We start from the raw sequence: 17,581 nt of genomic DNA, 5'->3' as shown, positions 1-17,581 counted from the left end.
GGAGGGCACAGTGCTCTCCCATGACTGGAAGCGCTGCATACTTACTGTGCTTGGATTTATTTATGCCTTTAGAAGCTGCAGCATAAATGGGAAATAGATTCCCAGGGCCTAAGTCAGCAGTTTTCAAAGGCAGCCTCACGCTCACACCTTGATTAATGCGGCAGTTTCCCTCCTGGCCCAGAGCAGTCTTGCTCAGCTTTATCTGTCCAGAGTGGCACTGCTGCAAAGACCATGTCCCTGTCACTCTGATCCTGCTGGTCCACAGTGTCCCTGCCTCTCAGAAGCTTTCCATGAGTATCTACAGGTTGTCAAACCTTGTGCAGCCCTCACTCACCAGCCTTGCCTGCCTGGAACTCCTTCCTGAGGAACTTCTTGGTTCGTGAGCACACTCTAGGCTGGAGTGTGTCACTGCAAATCTCTCATGACTGACCACTGCTCTGTAAAGGTCAGGGGAAAACACAATTAATGAGGCTTTTCCAAGCAGATGAATAATGAGAGCTCGTATTTTACCATTCCCTTCTCTCCCATCCTTGCCCAACCCCACCAAATTGATCTTTCCAGTGGGACTGATTCAAGCCACGTCTACACTGAAAGGTTAAAAGGCCTCAGCATTTCTATTTAGTAGCTTTATGGCCACAAAACACTCATCACTACTCTCAAAACTGTCACACACACACACGAGCACTAAACTGAAGAGACAGAACGAGCTTTTGAAAATCAGCAGTTTTCAGTTTTCGTAGTGTGGCTCGTACCTGCTCACTGACAGCTAAGCAGATTTAAAAACTCATCAAGCCTGGGGAGAAAAAGAAAAAATAGATCAAAAGTTAAAGCTCCTTAAAAGTGCACAGTTCACACGCTCTCAGCTCCAAGGCCACTGTGTCAGTGCCTGACTCTCGGCAGAGTCGTTCATCTTAATCGCCCATCTCATCTGTCACATCTTCAGAGAAGAATTACCATGCAGATGTTTGCACATCCGAGTTTCATGACTGAGCTTAGATCCCATCTGACAGTGAATCAGCAGCTGATGAACAAGTGCCCACACTGCAAAACTGCAGCAATCCTTCCAATGCTGGAGCAGCTGGAGCTCCCCGTGGGGCTGGCACTGCCTGCAACACAGCCAGGGGACAGGGAAGGGGAGAGGAGGACAAGGAAAACACGAGCATTTGTGGAAATCAGCTTGTCCCAGGTATAGAGCAAGCTCCAGAGCTCTCAGAGGCAGCAGCACAGCGAGGGGCTGAGGACAAACACTGCTTGGTAAGACAGGGTGAACAAGTCGCATTTACAGTACTTGATCTTTTTTTCCATTATTAGATACAATTTGACGTCACTTATAGAATTTAAGAGCTCATTGTAAAGCAGACATTTATTACAACTGAAGGATGGAAGCAGTCCAAATGCAATATAGCGACACTGGAGCTATTAAATCTTGTTATAGTTCACTGGGCAGCCAAATACTGGCTTGAAGCAACTTGAGGAGAAGGGGAGAGGGGAAAAGTAACACCACAGCAAAGTGTGCACAACACCCACCACCTTTTCTGCTTAAAATGTTCTCAGATATTGTGCCGGTTTATTGTACTTTCCATTCCTATTACAGCTTTAACACCCAGGAGAGGAAAAACTGACTCCCTTCCTTCTGCTTTGTAAGTGATGCTGTGGTGCAAAGCCAGGCAGCCCTCCCCATGCAGACACCGACTCCAGGGGGATCAGGTGAAGTCCATCAGCTGAACTTTGGATGGAAAATTAACATTTCAAGTCCTGCCGTGCCTGGAGGTTATGCAATAATGAACTAATAAAGAAGCCATTAAAAGAACTAATAAGCACACTCAAGCCACAGATGAGTTCAGAAGGAAAGACAAACCAGCCCCTAATCCTTTTGCTGATAGTGGGGATAAAGATGAATATTAAAAAGAACGCTGACATTTAAGTGTAAACGTTTCCAAGTAGTCTGCATGAGGAGAGCAGCCACAAACCCCAGTGTCTTGTGGCCAGGCTGCAGAGCCTGGTGAGCTGAAGGAACTGGGCAGACCCTTCTTTTAATGGGGATGCTCTTAGCCCAAGACTCAGCATTATCCACTGGAAACAGGCCAACATTACACACACAGATACATAAATATAGATGTGTAATATGTATTTTATATATAGACACGTATATATAGACATACATACATATACACACACGGGGAAACAAAAATAAAAGCAGCACTGACAGTGTGGTAAGTACAGCATGTTGGCTGAAAACTGACTGAAAATTGCTGGCAGCTCATTAAACTACTGTAAAGAAAAATCTATGGAATGCCACAGGCAAACAGCACGGACAGGATTTTTCTTTGGTTGGTGGCACATCCATTAGTCTGAAGGGCCACTGGCATGCAGCAGCCTGCACACTGTGGGCAGCAGTGGCAGGGAGATGGGAGGCAGGCCAAGTTTAAAAACAAACCCATCTAATTCCTCAAGCCTCCCTGGGAGGTTACTGCATTTACAGCTGTGGGTACAACAATCCCTCTTCCTGACAGAACTCAGGAGGGGGAGCACAAGGGAGCTTGGTGCAGTTCCCACCAGCTGGTCAAGGCTTCACTCATATTAAGTAGTAAAATCCCAACCACAAATCCATCCAGGCTCTTAATGTCCATGTCCACACCACCCCTGTTCTCTTTCTCTCCATCAGTAGCTGCACTGGAAATCACAGTTTTCTATTAAAACATCAAGAGCAGAAAGTCATGAAAACTCCCACTCTTTCATCTTGCCAGTCACTAAGCATGAAAGTAAGAAATTGAGAGCAGGGAGGCTGCAGTCCAAAGCTTGATGTATTTCCTGTGACTCTCATTCCTACCCCTCTGCACAAGGCACTTGAAAGCCACTCAGTCCCAAACCCATTACAGCCATATCCCCCTCCCCTGGAATGGCAACCACAGCACTCATTCCCCATTTTACAGCTTATTCATGGGTCTTTATGCTCATCTTTTCCAACCTACAGCCCATTTCAGGCTATTTCTCAATGTTAATTTGAATTTTTATCTCCAAATACTTGCAGATCCATTAAACTTGCTTTTGAAACACAGAAACGTAATTTTGGATTTTGAGTCAACATTGGACAGACCCTGGATTGCTTCTTCAGTAACTCCCTATTCAAACTGAAAAGGGTCATCAACAGCTACTCCACTTTTTCAGTAGTTACAGTCCTGATGGAAATAACATTTTATTCCCTCACTTATGCAAATATCATGTGGAACAGGAAATGAGCATTCAAAGCTGGTTTAAAAAGACTTTCATGGAGGAAAACACTGTACCATTGCAAAGGCAGTGTTAGAGCACTGTAATACTTCACACTGGTTTCATTAGGCTGAGACTTGTCTTGCCTAAAGGCAAAATGGGGATAAAGAAAATAAGTCCCACTCCATCAGAAGAAACTTGTAATGACACCTAAAATTCTTACATGGGGAGTAAGACAGACACAGCAGTGAAGGCTGATGAATAATGGTGCAATTGAGGTGGAAAGTACAGGGCCATTTTGCACAAGAGCAGTAAATGTTTAATATCTCTGTTGCGTCTTTCATCCGTAACACCAACAGATTAACAAGGTTTCTGTGGCTGGGTAATTTCTTTGGAGTTTTGATTTTGGAAATAATTACACTAAATATTTCATAAGCGCCTTTGAAAGTTGTTTTTTTTTTAATAAAGAAAAAAGAATCACTTGCTGCTCTTGGATTGCAGCAGGGTAATCAAAGTGCACAGCTAATCAATAACCACTTTCAGTTCATTATTCAGCACATTTTGGGCTGGTGTTTTTTCTTCCCCTCTACCATTCCACATCCCACATACAGAGTGATGGTGCATTTTTAAACCATCACATCTTACTGCTTTTGCAAATCATCCTCAATGCTACCCACAACATGGAACACCCAGCCTCTAAATACCACCCACATCATTTAGAGGGTTCCAGGGTGTTTCCAGCTGAGCAGATCCTGGGTGTTTCCAGCTGAGGCAGAGGAGGCTGAAGTGCCAGACCAGTTCCATTTCTTTAGTTGAGGTATCAAATTGCTGGGTAATTTCTGTCCCTCATTCCTCTTTGAGAAGTCTAAAGAAGGACAGAGCTTTGTCAGTCACTTAGTCCCAGCTCGAGGGCTGTGGGACAGCTCCAGGTTCCTCTCTGGGGAGCTGCTGATGGGAACAGAGCCTTGGCTTTGCCCCAGATCCAGCTGCACCTCCATAACACCCAGGGCCTCTGCACATGCTCCCAAACCAGGATGCAATGGCCAGCTCAGGCAAGGAGAGACCTCAGGGACACTGCCAGGTGTTATCCACATCCCCAATCCTCACCTCCTCCGGGAAAACACAACATCCTCCTTCCCCACTCTGCCCACTCCGTGAGAAATACAACCCAAAGGACACACTATGAACATTTAAAATATAGCTGAACCTGGAAACTGAATCCAGGACTTAAAAAATACTAATAAATGATGAATTCACCCAAGCCAAGGACAGGAGTGGTACCTAAGGAGACAAATGCAGGTACTGGCAAGAGAAATGGAAACAACATTCTCTGAGTCACCCACCCAGAGCAGAGCCACAGGAGCAGGAGTGCCTGGCTGGGGCCCAGCCATGCTCCTTGCAGCAGCTCCTGGTGCTTGAAGGATGCATTAAAGCTCTGCCCTGGCCTCAGGGACAACCACCATTATCCCTCATTTGCAGGGAAATTGAGACATAAGGAGAAAAATTACCTGGTCCAATGTCCAAGAAAGAATCGGTGAGAGAGCGGATTCAAGATTGGATCCAACTGTTTCCACAAAATAATTTTTTTTAAACAGAGAAGGGAGTGGGGTAACTCAAGCAAATTCAATTTTCCTGATAACTGGCACAATTCCACAGGAAAAAATTGTGATGAATTTTTTTTTTCTTCTTACCAATTGCCTTTCAAGATATCAGTAATTTCTGCAGAAAATAAAACAATTCTTGAAAATACCAAATTTCCCCAAGAGCCCAGAGGTTCTCAGCACACATCTCACCCCATCTCCTGTCACCCCCAAATAAGCCTTTTTCCTGCTGGAAAGCACATGGGAGCTTCAAGAACTTTTCTCTTTTGTTGAAATCTTGGCAGCTGCAGGTTTGGTCGATGCAGTAACTCGAATGAAGACTGGCAGAGCTGCCCAGACAGCCTGTGACACTCAGACCAGCATGGCCACAACCAGGCACTCACCCTCCCCCTTCTAGAACAGCTACAGACCTCCTGTTTCTACAAATGACAAGGAAAGAAACTACTCAAGATCAAAAAATGCTCAAACCCTCACTTACAATTTCCAAAACCCCATACAAATAATCCTTGCTGGGGAAAATATTCTCAGATGTAATTAAGTGGTGCTCTGAACCCAATTTTTGCATTAATATCTTGGGCATCACAAACCAAACTCACTTTTCAGCTGTCAAATCCACAAGACAAAACTTTGAAGCAAATCTTTTGGCCTTTAATTCTGACCCGTTTTGCTGAACCCACTGGTTTCAGAAAGCCAAGATCTGGCTTCATTCAGAATTCTCTCCAGGAAACAATTCTCTTTTCTACAGAAAATTTCTGGATGTATCAAAGCATTTAAAAGCCATAGAGCACATATTGTGGTTTCAGCCTGACAAAGCAAGCAGAGAGCTTTCCCAAGAGTGGAATTCTCCTGTTCCTTGAGGATTCGTGTGTGGTTTTATTCCTCAAATTAAATGGGATTTCAACCGCCTCCTCCAGCTACAAATTAAAGCTTCACAAGTCCATCAGGGTGTCCTGAAACAAGGTATCACACTGCACTTGTGGGTCAAAAGAAAGCAATTTACTGTAAATTAAAACAAAAGTAACAAAATCTGTTTCCTGACCCCCCATGATCCATTCAAATAAACTTTTCCTTTGCTCCCCAACAAATATCCAATTCGTTTCAGGGATGTTCTTTTTTGAAGTGTCCCTTACAAAACAGCATTACGAAAGCAAGCTTACTAAGGTTTCAGGCACAAAATTTTCCTTTTCATGAGATGCACCATGGGATGGAAACCTTGTTCCAGCCTGACAGCAGCTGAGGAAGCAAAGCAGGGAGCAGAAAGTGTCCAACCCCCTGGGTTCAGATTTCAGGGATGGCTCTGACCGAGCTGTGCAGTTCCCTGTCCTGGATTTCCAGCTCCTGCCATGGCCTGGCCAGCTGTTTCACACCTTGGGAATTTCTCCATCCTGGCTGACCCAGCTCTGTCAGCTCTCGGATTGCAGGAGCACTGCACAGCCCCACATGCCCTTCGCTAAAGGGCATTACAGTATTTATATCTGACATAAATCTGCTTTGTAAACACTGACCTGATTCAGGAGCTGGGCTTTCTTAGACAGCCACATCCAGAGCACACGTGGCTGCTGGTCCTGAGGGACACCATCTGAAAAACCTCAGAACCTCAGAGAAGTCAAAACCATCCAAAGCTGGAGGGTTTGGCATATCCACAAAGTGTAACAGAGGAGCCAAAGGACTTCAACATTCCAGCTTGATCACAACATGGCATGAAGAAAAGGACAATTAGTCTGTGCAAAAAAAAGCTTCCTGCAGCCTACAAGTAATGCAATATCTGAGGGACATTAAAGTTTGGATAGTTTAGTCCAAAATTCACTGCAAATGCTGGCTCACAGTCAAAACAATCAGCAGCTGAACTGAAAATAATACCAAAGTTCTCACTCCAGGCACCAGATTCTGTTTTCTCATCTCATTTCTATTCTTCTGTTTGCTGCCAATTCAAAGAACTGTGACCAAAAAAATCAGCCCATTAGTCTTGTTATTAGAAGCGTTAAGCTCTTATTTACGAAGTTAAGTGTTATCCACTGAGTCCATAAATTACAGCTAGAGTACATAAGGAAGCAGTCATGACATAACCCCAATTTAATCTGAACCAGGCCACCACAGTCAAAGAAGTGTTTCTCAAAATGTTAATTAATTTTTAAAAGAATGGATTAAAGGGGGTTCTCAATTAAAAGAATACTTTAAGGAGACAAGCTAGAGAGGATTGTCCACTTTATTAATACAGCAATTTAACAGCTATTCAACATGTAATAACTTCTCATTAAAAGTCAACCCTCCCCCTTCTCCAGCAGATTAGCCACCCATTTGTCAGACACAATACAGCTTCATTAGCCTAAAAGTTCCATTTCTGCTCTTCCACAGATTTGCTTTTATTTTGCTTCTGTCAGTAAGCAAAAATCCTGAATGACAGCAAAGTCCAGAAATCAATAACACAAACAGTGCCTTGCTCCTCCACAGGTTCCAGAGGGTGTTGGAAGCAGCACTCCCAGCAATGCCAGCAGTGACAGCACACATGGTCAACTCCTGCAAGAGCCAGGTAGGAACCTTGGGATCAGCCTAAACAACGCTGCCCAAACACAGGGCAAAGGTTCATCCATGAGCTGTACCTTGCCTGGAAGGGCTCACAAATGACAGTTTTTTCACCAAGGATTACCCACCAGCACCCCACAGCCTGCTTGGAATTGGAATGTGTCATTGAAAAGAGGATACACAGCAATTCTACCAGAAGCTTCCCACTGCAGCCTTGAGTTTTTGGGTTAAGCATTGTCATCATGTGGAACACACAAGCAGACACCTCCTTCTGGCTGGGTGTTCAACCAGTGCTGAGGCTCCACAGACCTGCCCAGGTGGGAGCTCAGGGACAGGGACAGCAGTGACAAGTCCTGGGGCTGGGCAGCAGCAGCACACAGTTCTCAACACCTCTGAGAAACAGCAAAGCTCCTGTAAGGGCAGCCTGCAACTCAAGGAGCAGATCCCTGTGATTCCAGTGGGGAATCAGTTGGAGCACTGAGTGGAGAAGCTCCACACCAGAGCAGAACAGCAGCAGCCCCATGCTCTGTGTCATCCTCGCTGCTGCAGCCACAGCCGGGTTCTGCATGGATTTCACTGAAGGATCAGAGCTCTAGGAAGTCCTTCTTAAAAGATAACAGAAACTGAAAGAGGTTACAGCTAAGGCTAATACCATCCAAAAGCTAAAGCAAACAAAAACATCCCAGTCTAAGATTTATCTGCAGACACCATTCTTAAGACAATTAAAAGTCACATGCCCAGGCTTCAATAAAAAGGGACACCTCTCCTGCAGCTCCTGCAATTTTCAGGAATGAATCCAGACATCAGCAGAATAGGAAGTTCAGGATATATACAGCATTAGTTTCCAAGAGAATATTTATAATGTCACGTGAGACCAGCATTTTTAGCCAACTTGAGAGAAAATAGACAAGCTGCAAAGCTGCCCTAAAAATACCAGTCACGATAATTACAAAGAAGAAAAGCAATGGCAATACTAACAATCCATACTTTTAGTGACAAGCTGCTAACAATTTCTTTTAATTACACAAACCACTGCCAGAAGATTATCTCAGCTGCTCAGGTGTGCAATTCATGTTTAAAAAAAAAAAAGAAAAAGCACCAATAATTATGAAAATCCAGGATCTCATCCTCCCTGTTCACCCAGTAAAACATAAGCTTTTGCCAAGAACCAACTGACCCTCCTTTCACAGGACAGCACTGTTCAGCTTCAGCATTTTTAATAAAATTGATAAGAGCAAAACAATCCAAGATTTAATAAGAGCTTAATTTATCCTAGGCTAGAGGTGGAGAGGGAAGAGCCTGGCTGACAGGAGCCACCCTGGTGCCTCCCTGGCCACATGTTGGTGACTGTGGCTCTTCCCAAGGCACAAACCAGCAGCAGCTCCTGCAATCAGTAAATGCAGGGCTTGAAGGAGTCAACAGTTGTAACAGAAGATTTATTTTTGTCGCTAAAATCAGCAAGGATGACTCACAATAGGCGAGGGAGCCTCGTTGATGAGTTTCATTTTATACAGTCACTTTTCACCTTTGATTCTCAAAAATACCGAGTGACAATAATGACAATAGAGTATAATAGTCTTAATTAGCTAATGGGAGAGAAAACTTCAAAGTTTCACTCTAACCAGAATTGTTACTTCTAAAAATGCAACGCAGTTGATCCCTGTGTATCTCTGAAATTAGAAGAGAAAGAAGAATGACCATTTCTCTTCTGCACATTCAGCAACAACATCCCGACAGCCCCATCAGGAGAAAGAACACGAGCAAGAGCTGTTCAGAGACCTGGCTTCAGGATGATTTACTGCTAAATACATTAGAAGCATCTCCCACTGACAAAATAAATAGGTCTGACTGTATCAAAAACCAAGCAAATCATTGCCTTCTCAAACACAGGTTAATGCATTTTTTCCCAGCAATGATAAAGAGGACAAAAGGACAATGGCAAGCTTTGAAAATGACTTGCCAACTAAGTGATGGCTCAATAATTATGTTTTGGGAAATTTTCTTTATATTTCACACCACTGAAACCACTATCAAAGCTACTGAAAGCACCAGCAACTAAGAGAAGCCGAGGTGAAACTTGCTCTCTTGACTTGACCAAAGCAAAGCGCTGTGCAGGAGAAGGGACTTGGTAAAGTCAAATTTAGGACAACCACTACCGCTCTTTAAAGCACCAAAGTTGGTTGGAATCTTTATTTAGGACTAAAGTCCAGTAGCTTTCCTCTGAAGAGGGGATCACATGGAAGCTATTTTCTTTGTGGAGGTTATTTTGAGCTGAAAATATTTTCCAGTTCCATGCTGACAGACAGATTATAACTACACTGTTTAGCAGAATAATGGACAAGTTTTTGAAGCCTGTCACAGGGGAAAGTAGAGAAGGCAGCGTTTTTCTCTTTACTGTATTTATTCCTGCAGGAGTTTACTCTTTCAAAATAAGGTCATGTGCTCCTTTAGCACAAAAGGGCCCAACTGAGCAGACCCCAGCTATTTGTCCCAGGCAAGATGAGATGATCAGATTAGCCAAACAGTTACAAATTGCACACATCTGAAGGAGAAGGAAGTAATTTTCTCATATTCCTCTCCCTGGCAAGATTTCCAAAACAGCAGTGTCAGCCTCCCTAACACTTCCCAGTGCTGAGCTCCTCCAGCATTCAGGGACAAATTCCTCTGGAAGCCCCAGGTCAGCTTGTCACATTTATTGGAGAAAATGGTTTGCTGAGATGATGTGGTAAAAGCCTGCATTAATACCTCCAGTTCCATCCACACCTCCAGCAATGTTCCCTAAGAATTTTCCTGTGATTGGCTACAAAAACCCTCCTGGGAGAGGCTCCTCCACTCTCCCCACCCAAACCAGTATGCACTGGGCGCAGCACAAGGGGTGATCCCAGGACAAGGACACAGGGGATGATTTCCTGTGTTCCTGTTGCATCTTTCACCCTGAGTGGCCCAACACCTCTTCCTGCAGAAATGCTGCCAGAGCAAGGGTAAGGGCAGCACCCAGGCAAAAAAACTGTGGAGCATAAAGGGGTTTTAAAAACAGAGAAAACAGCAAAGTGTGGCAACTGTCTCCAAAATCCCACCTGAATCCCTTGTTCAGGGTTTGGGGTGCCCTAGGAGCAAAGCTTAAGTTACCACATTCTAAAAAGGGAAGGGGATTAATTAACTAAATTCCTTTATACCTTTGGAGTTCATTTCTTACACCCAAAGACACTCACACAATCTGTACTAAACAGGCTCCTGAAGAAGCTCCCAGAGCCAGTGCAGCAAACGAGCACAAAGTTACCAGCAAGTCCAACCCTCTTCCAGCTCTTCAGCTTGCAGGTGATTGACAGCATTTCCAGATCAAAAGCCTTGTACAACACAGAACCATCCGCCAGGCAACACCAGACTTTTTGCAGTGAACCGTAAATTGCTCATTTGCGGGAACACAAGGTGCTTCGTTTTCCTCCCTGAGACATCACTAATCCTGTATGCAGGGCTAAAATATCTCTGCTGCCCAGCCTGGTGTTGTCAGTGCTGAGAAATACTGGAAACCAGAGTGCTTTGATTCACACTAAGGACAGCTGAAAGAAATGTCAGCAGTTTTTATTTTTAAATGCATGGAGCGCTGTGCCCAGGGCTAGGAACACTCCCAGTTCCCTCAGATGTTTTAGCACATACCAGTTCCTCTGAAAAAGGTGGTGGAGACAAACCTTTCACTCAATAGTGCCCTTCTTGGGGTCAGCCACAGAAATCCCTCTCCTTCATTCCCCAAATCAACTTTCCACCTCTGGGACAGCTCCCAGCTTGCACCACGGCCCAGGGGACTGGGGATGGTAAAGATCCTCCCTCAAGCTTATGTGGAAATAATGATTTGTGCAGCTTTTTGACTTAATTGTTTCACCTCCAGAGGATGGAGAAATCATCTCTGACTGACATCCCTGTAAGTGGCACCCCCAGTTAATGTCAAACATCCTCTGCCCCTGTCCTGCAGCACAGAACGAGCACCAAAAAAATACCCAAAAGTTAAGCAATACAGAGACAGACTGTGCTGCATTTGGGAGGGTTACACACACCACCCAAACTTGTGACATTCCCATAGAAACCACAGTGGGAAAAGAGATAAGCCTCAAAAAAAAACCTGACAAGATAAAACACACATGGTGAAATCTGTAATTCTGGTGAAAAAAAATCTCCATGTGCAAGTTCCTCCCCAGCAGCTCAGGCAGGGCTAACACAGGTAACACCCAACTGATGCCAATAAAGCTTTTTTTCAATCCCTCAGGCTGCCTGATGGGAATAACCACACATTCCCAGTAGTGGCATTTCAGAATACAAAACTGTTGAGTATTAGAAGCAACTTTTTCCCTGTTACTTATGAGCCAGTTCTTGTAGTTAAGTGTCACTACAAACAAAGGGATTTTCTAAACTTTTCCTTAGAATGCAAAGCCTTTTAGAATGTACATTTTCCTCATGAGCAGGACCAGTTAAGCAAGTAGATATTGGGATGTGCAAGACAAGTAATTGATTTTTTTTCAGTCAAATACACATCACTGTAGGAAAAAAACTCCAAGAAAAAACCCCCACGTTATTACCAAGAGCACACAAGTTCAGCTAAATGACCACTTTCAGGAAAAAAAAAAAAAAGAATTAAAAAAGTTTAATGTTCTATCACACACACACACTTCCCTACTTCAGACAAGTCTTTCTGTGTGACATCAGAAAAAGGAAAGAGAAGAAAAGGGAAGAAAAAGACAGGAATGCTTTGCAATGGCTTTTCAACTGCTTGGAGTGCTCTGTTCATGCTCTGGAAATATTCCGGTCATATTCCAGTGCTTGGCAGAAGCAAGACAGCTCCACCAGGAAAGGCACCAACGTGCATGGAAGGAGGTTGTTTGTTACAAACTGAATCATTCCCTGATGCATCTCCAGACAGAGGAATAACATCCACAGTGTGCCTGGTGCTAAGCTCAATTGACTGCACACCCCTGAGCTCTACCACAAAAGCCAGAAATCAAATCCAATCCCAAATCCAGGAGGTTTGGAAGTGAATCTGGACACCAAGACTCTTCTGCTCATCCAAGTCTCCATCCCAGCAGGAATTCCACATGAATCTCACTCTCCTGGGAACCCAATGCCCTTGTTTTTTCCCCAAAACTTCACCAGCAGCATCTTTTATGCAGAGCACATGATTTTCTGCTTAAGAAAGATAAAAAACAGGATTGTTTTTTGGGTCTTGAGAAATACTTTGGTCTGACAGATGGGTTTTTTTCTGGAATTAGTTTCTAAATATATACTCTACCTACCACGCCATCAAAGACACTAACCAGTCAATGCATTAAACAGTTTATCCTATTAGAGGTTTTACAGCTACTTAATAATGAGTTTTGGTAAGCATTGCCTGTATGTGTTTATTACTGTAAAACAGTCTTTAAAAAAATATATAATCTGTAATATCATAACCTTTCCCTTCAGCTGCATAAAAATGCTGTACTCCAATCAATATCATCTGTAGCAAGAAACTAAAAAAAGATCAGCAGAAGCCATAAAGCACAGTAAATTACGTTCAGGGAACAGCTCTACTGCCACCATATTTTATAGAAATTCTATTTAATATTCACACATAGAAAAAAATTAGATATACAGGGGAAAAAAGCAGATCTGGACAAGAGATAAAGCAAGTAAGTTGTGTTGTCTGACAAGTGGGATAAGAAAAGCAGAAGGGTAGACTGGATCTGACCTTTAAGGGTCAGTCACATTTTCCATGTGCTGCTAAAGATCTCTCCCCAGGGGGAGGACGGGACAGCAAGAGAATCAATTCATACAAAAACCCATCAGTGTTTACATGAAGTAACCAGTGAGAAAATATTATTTTATGAATCAGAGCAAATCTCCCATTACTTATCTGTACAAGAGGAAAGTTTAGCATCGCCCTGCCAATATTCTGGCGTTTGAAGGTTTTACACATCTCAGAGGCTGAAAACAGCCAGGCCTTTCCATCACACAAAATAACAAGCATTCCTCCCACTCCAAATCCAGAGGCACTGAAGGGCACCACAGCAGCTGAGTTCACAGAGCACCAGAAGAGCACAAGCATTCTTTAGCCAATAACAACAAAATTCAAAACAAAGCTACAAATATAAACTCAACCCGCACTGTGAGCCCACTGCTTAGGGAACAAGTTATTGCTCTTTAGTTTTACTGACCTTCCTGAGCAAAAATTCATGAAGAGATGCTGACACAAGGAATCAAAGTTGCTGCCACCTTAGCACCTGGACACAGGAGCCTGGCTTATACATATAGGCTTATACCCCAGAGCCCCCACCCTGGCAGCATCTCCAACCAGTAAGGAATCAGGTGTTTATTAAGAATAGCTGGGTATCCAAAACAAACAGGTTGAAAATGTGGATAAACTTAGTACATCTTAAGGGAAAAAAAAAATAAAGAAAAAAGGTGCAAACTCCCCTGCTTTTCCTGCTTGCTCCTTTCACAAAAGCTTGGAACATCTGCAGGAACTGCCTCTCCAAGTCTATCCCAGGGTTTACTTACTATTTATTCCCAGGCAAATTTCAAAGCAGCAGCCCTTGGCAGAGCTGTCTGAGGTGTCCCTGTGGCTGCCCCACCTCCAGCTGCGTTCCCAAACATTCCCAGGCTGCAGGTCCTGTGAAAGGTGCCAGCACCAGCCCTCCTCCTCCTCCTCCTCTGCAAATGCTGCTTATCTCACCTACAGCCAAGATTTCTTTCTTTTCTGGTCTAAGGCTACTTCCAATCAGAGTCGGGAAGATGAAAGGAAAGCAGACACAGAGGCATGGCTGGAAGTAGAAGTAATTAGGATGTTGGAAACCAAATCAAAACAGAAGATACAGCTTTTAAGAAGTCCTCCTCTATTAATCTCAGGCTGAGAGAGGGATAAAAATGGTTCTATTCCAATGACAATCTTTGAAGAAAAATCTCAGAATTTGGCACAAGGAGAAAAGGTAACTCTCAAACTGGAGAATTAAGCAGTAGTTACATTTATTCTCAGTTCTTTAGCTAAGCCAGGTACAATTACCTCCAATGCATGATTCCATGCACAACTCAAAAATCAGGAATATCCCTCATCTAAGTCTAAAAGAGGAACTTCAGACACCATAGCCAGGTGATGCTCCCCATAAAGAGCAAATACAGCAATACTGTCATTTTATCTGAAAAGCCAGTGATTTAGGGTTGTTGTTTTTCCAGGGATTTTTGTTTAATGGCACACTTTTTTCTTTCTACCTTTCTGCCAGCTTCCCTAGAAGAAAACAAAACAAACCTCTATGACTAATCCTTTGCCTTGCCAGCTGACAGAAACCACGGTGTTACCACATTTCAAATAAAATTACAATTTTAAGGGGAAAATGTAGAAGCGCATTCTGGTCCTTTGCCTTCCCCTCATCCCCGAGCCATTACCCTGCACTGACATCCTTCATGAGCCAGGGCTGGAGCTGCTCCCTTTGCTCGGGGGAAGCCTCAACACTTCAGTGATGCCCTGACCAGACAGAAAATCCACGTCAGGACAGAGAGGAAACTGCTTCTGCCACCCACAACTGCTGTGAGAAGTTGCCATGGAGGAAAGGGAACTGCTCAAGTGTCTTGAGGTACCGTGAGACACTACAGCCAAACCAGAGGGAATACATAAGCAAATGGATTCAAGTGCTCCCACAAACCTGAAGCTTCCAGACAAGAAATTACCAGTAATTACTAATAATATAATTTTCATGCAGCACTCATCAGCATGAACCAGTTCTGTCCTCACAACAAAGAGGAACAACAAAGCCACAAACAGTTACTGAATTAGCTTATTAAGATCTCTGGGATTTTTTTGAACCTTCATAACAATCAAAATTGGTCTGAATGCACAAACATAATTACAATAAAAAGCCCTAGATGTCTTCTGGACACGGCAGCATCAGATCCAACATCATATTGCAGAGACCTCACACTGAGGAATCTCTTCTAAGGGATGAAGGCTGCTCCTCTGGAGTCACTGCCCATCCTGCTCCTTCACAGGAAGGACTGCAGCACAGGAGGAATTTCAGAAGCTGCTCCTCCAGTTTCAAACATGCTCCTCTTTTAAAGAGTACACACTTACCAAATGCCAGGGGTGGCCAAGCAGACTGTCCAGGGCATAGCACAGTAAAACAAACAAGCAAACAAAAACACCTAGCAGCAAAAAAAGAGAGCCCAAAGGCTGCAGCTGATTTTCCTGCTGTGCCTGTCGCTATTTCCCATCAAATCACGGCCCTGGAAGGCAGAAAGCCCAACCTCGATCAGATGCTCTCCTGGTTAAGAGCCAGACACAGGCAATGTGACCTGTGCACCAAAGCAGACCCATTTACATCAAAAATTTAACCTCTGGGATGAAAAGATCAGGAGGCCCCTCCTGATGGTGAAAAAGAACCAATCACTTCATCAGTGAGGTGGTCCCAAAGGGAAGAGAAGCACAGCAGGACAGAGGAGGCTTCGTCCAGCTCTGCAGAGCCCTCCCCAGTGCCTGGAGCCAGAGCCAGGGCACCAGGAGGGAAGAGGAGCCCTTTGGAGGTTGCTGTGCCCAGCCAGCAGGAGCAGAGCCAGAGCAGGACACGGCTCATTCCAGAGGCATTTTTAGCACAAAGAAGGGAAGAGTGCAGCAGCTCTCCTGTACTATTGCATCCACCCAGTTTCCAGAATTTCCAACTCTGTAATGACAGGGTTCCTGGAAGAGCACTTCTAACTGGATTAGAGGACATCTCGTGAGCACGCCCTTGGCAGCACCATCACCATGGTGTGAAAAGAGTCCTGAGTGCGTGATCCAGGCCCTCAGTAACTCAGTTACAGCCCCTTTTTAGCAGAGGTGAGAGGCAGGTGTTTTAAAAGCAGCTTATTCTTAAGTTTGCTGTGTGTTTGAGGGGTTTTTAACAACTTTTTCCTTTGTTCCTTCTTTATAATAGTAAAACAAATTGCTGGTTTTACTTCAGTCCCAATATTAGTTGTGCTGCTGAGAAAGCTCATGTAGCAGAGCAAAACTCAACTCAATTAAAGATGAAACATGGACTTGGTTTTCTTTTGAGCCGGAAGGACAGAGACTCTCAAGAAGCTTCACCCTACATTAACCAGATTTGGCATTGCCCAGACACACTTGCTCAGGGAATTTTTATGGAGTGGAAGAAGAGTTTTTCCACAACGACAAATACTTTATACAGCTGTCCAAATGAAAACACCCATTTGACAGGAGATCCAGCCCATCCTTGGATTCATTCATGCTCTGAACCATGCCCTTAAAAGGAGAGCATGTTATTCTTTTGCATTAAGCAAAGCTGTGTTAAAATGTTTGTTTCTGATGGAACAGGGAGACAGACACCAGGAGGAAGCAAGCTGTGTCTGAAGAGCAGAATTCCTGGCAGATGGGTCAAGAGCAGCAGCTGTGTTCACAGAAAACACACACGTCTTTACATACTTGGGGCTGCCATGTGGAAAACATCACAAGAGATGGTTCACAACGAGGGGAAAAGGGACCGTTTTTGACAGCAGGTATCAGGATGCTGCTCTCCTGAGCCTCTGCAGTGGATGCTGCAGATGATGGCTCATCGGGCAGGGAAAAGGTCAACATTAATAATGGAGCTGCACCAGTTCGTGACAGTCCCAGAAATATCATGAAGAGATACTGATCTTTACTGCAGTGTAATCACCACACACATGAGAACAGCTCCACCTGCCCAAGACCAAGATGAGCCACCAGAGCTCCTAATCAGGCTTGAATTTCCTTGGCAGCACCCTGTCCCTGTGCACACCAAGAGCACATTTCTCACACTACCTACACAAGAGATGTGCAAAGGGAGAACCAAAAAGTGACACATTCTGGCCTCTGTCCTTGCTGTGAAGCAGATCCTTCTGCAGGGATGACCAAGGAAGACTGAGCCAGAGCAGCCAGAGCCCAACGAGACTGAAATCAGAGTTCACACTTAACAGACAAATGACCCAATTTTAGAGTGTTCATTACACACCACTTTGTGCAGCCAATTCAAAAAGCAGCTCCACATCTTCTCTGCGAGTCAGGCAAAAGGCTGCTGCTGGATTTACTAAACTGTGTCATGGAAAGAGCTACAGATGCCTTATCATTGCTGAAATGTTACAGAGATAAGGTCCATGTGTCAGCTGCCTCCTGGAAACACAGCTAAGGGCACTTTATGCTTATTCTGCACTGAAACCAGTGTATCAAATCTTTTATGCTAATAGTAGTTCCAGACACCCAGCAGAAAATGAGCATCGAC

The 17,581-nt window shown here is 44.1% G+C and overlaps 1 protein-coding gene across 12 annotated transcripts in view; it reads right to left on the bottom strand.

Annotated features, from left to right (window-relative positions):
- PITPNM2 (phosphatidylinositol transfer protein membrane associated 2) overlaps positions 1-17,581 on the bottom strand; it is a 123,934-nt gene that overhangs the window by 67,350 nt on the left and 39,003 nt on the right. Inside the window, exon 1 of one of the 12 annotated variants that reach the window (XM_058851307.1) lies at positions 15,424-15,601. The exons of 10 other annotated variants lie outside the window; for them this stretch is intronic. The gene's annotated coding sequence lies outside the window, so the exon portion shown is untranslated. Of the gene's footprint in view, positions 1-10,546; positions 10,565-15,423; positions 15,602-17,581 lie in introns of those variants that run through there. One more of the 12 variants, XM_058851309.1, reaches the window with a different exon arrangement.

Source organism: Poecile atricapillus, chromosome 16 (assembly GCF_030490865.1).
Source record: "Poecile atricapillus isolate bPoeAtr1 chromosome 16, bPoeAtr1.hap1, whole genome shotgun sequence".
NCBI lineage: Eukaryota > Metazoa > Chordata > Aves > Passeriformes > Paridae > Poecile > Poecile atricapillus.
This window is presented reverse-complemented; position numbering and strand designations above follow the sequence as displayed.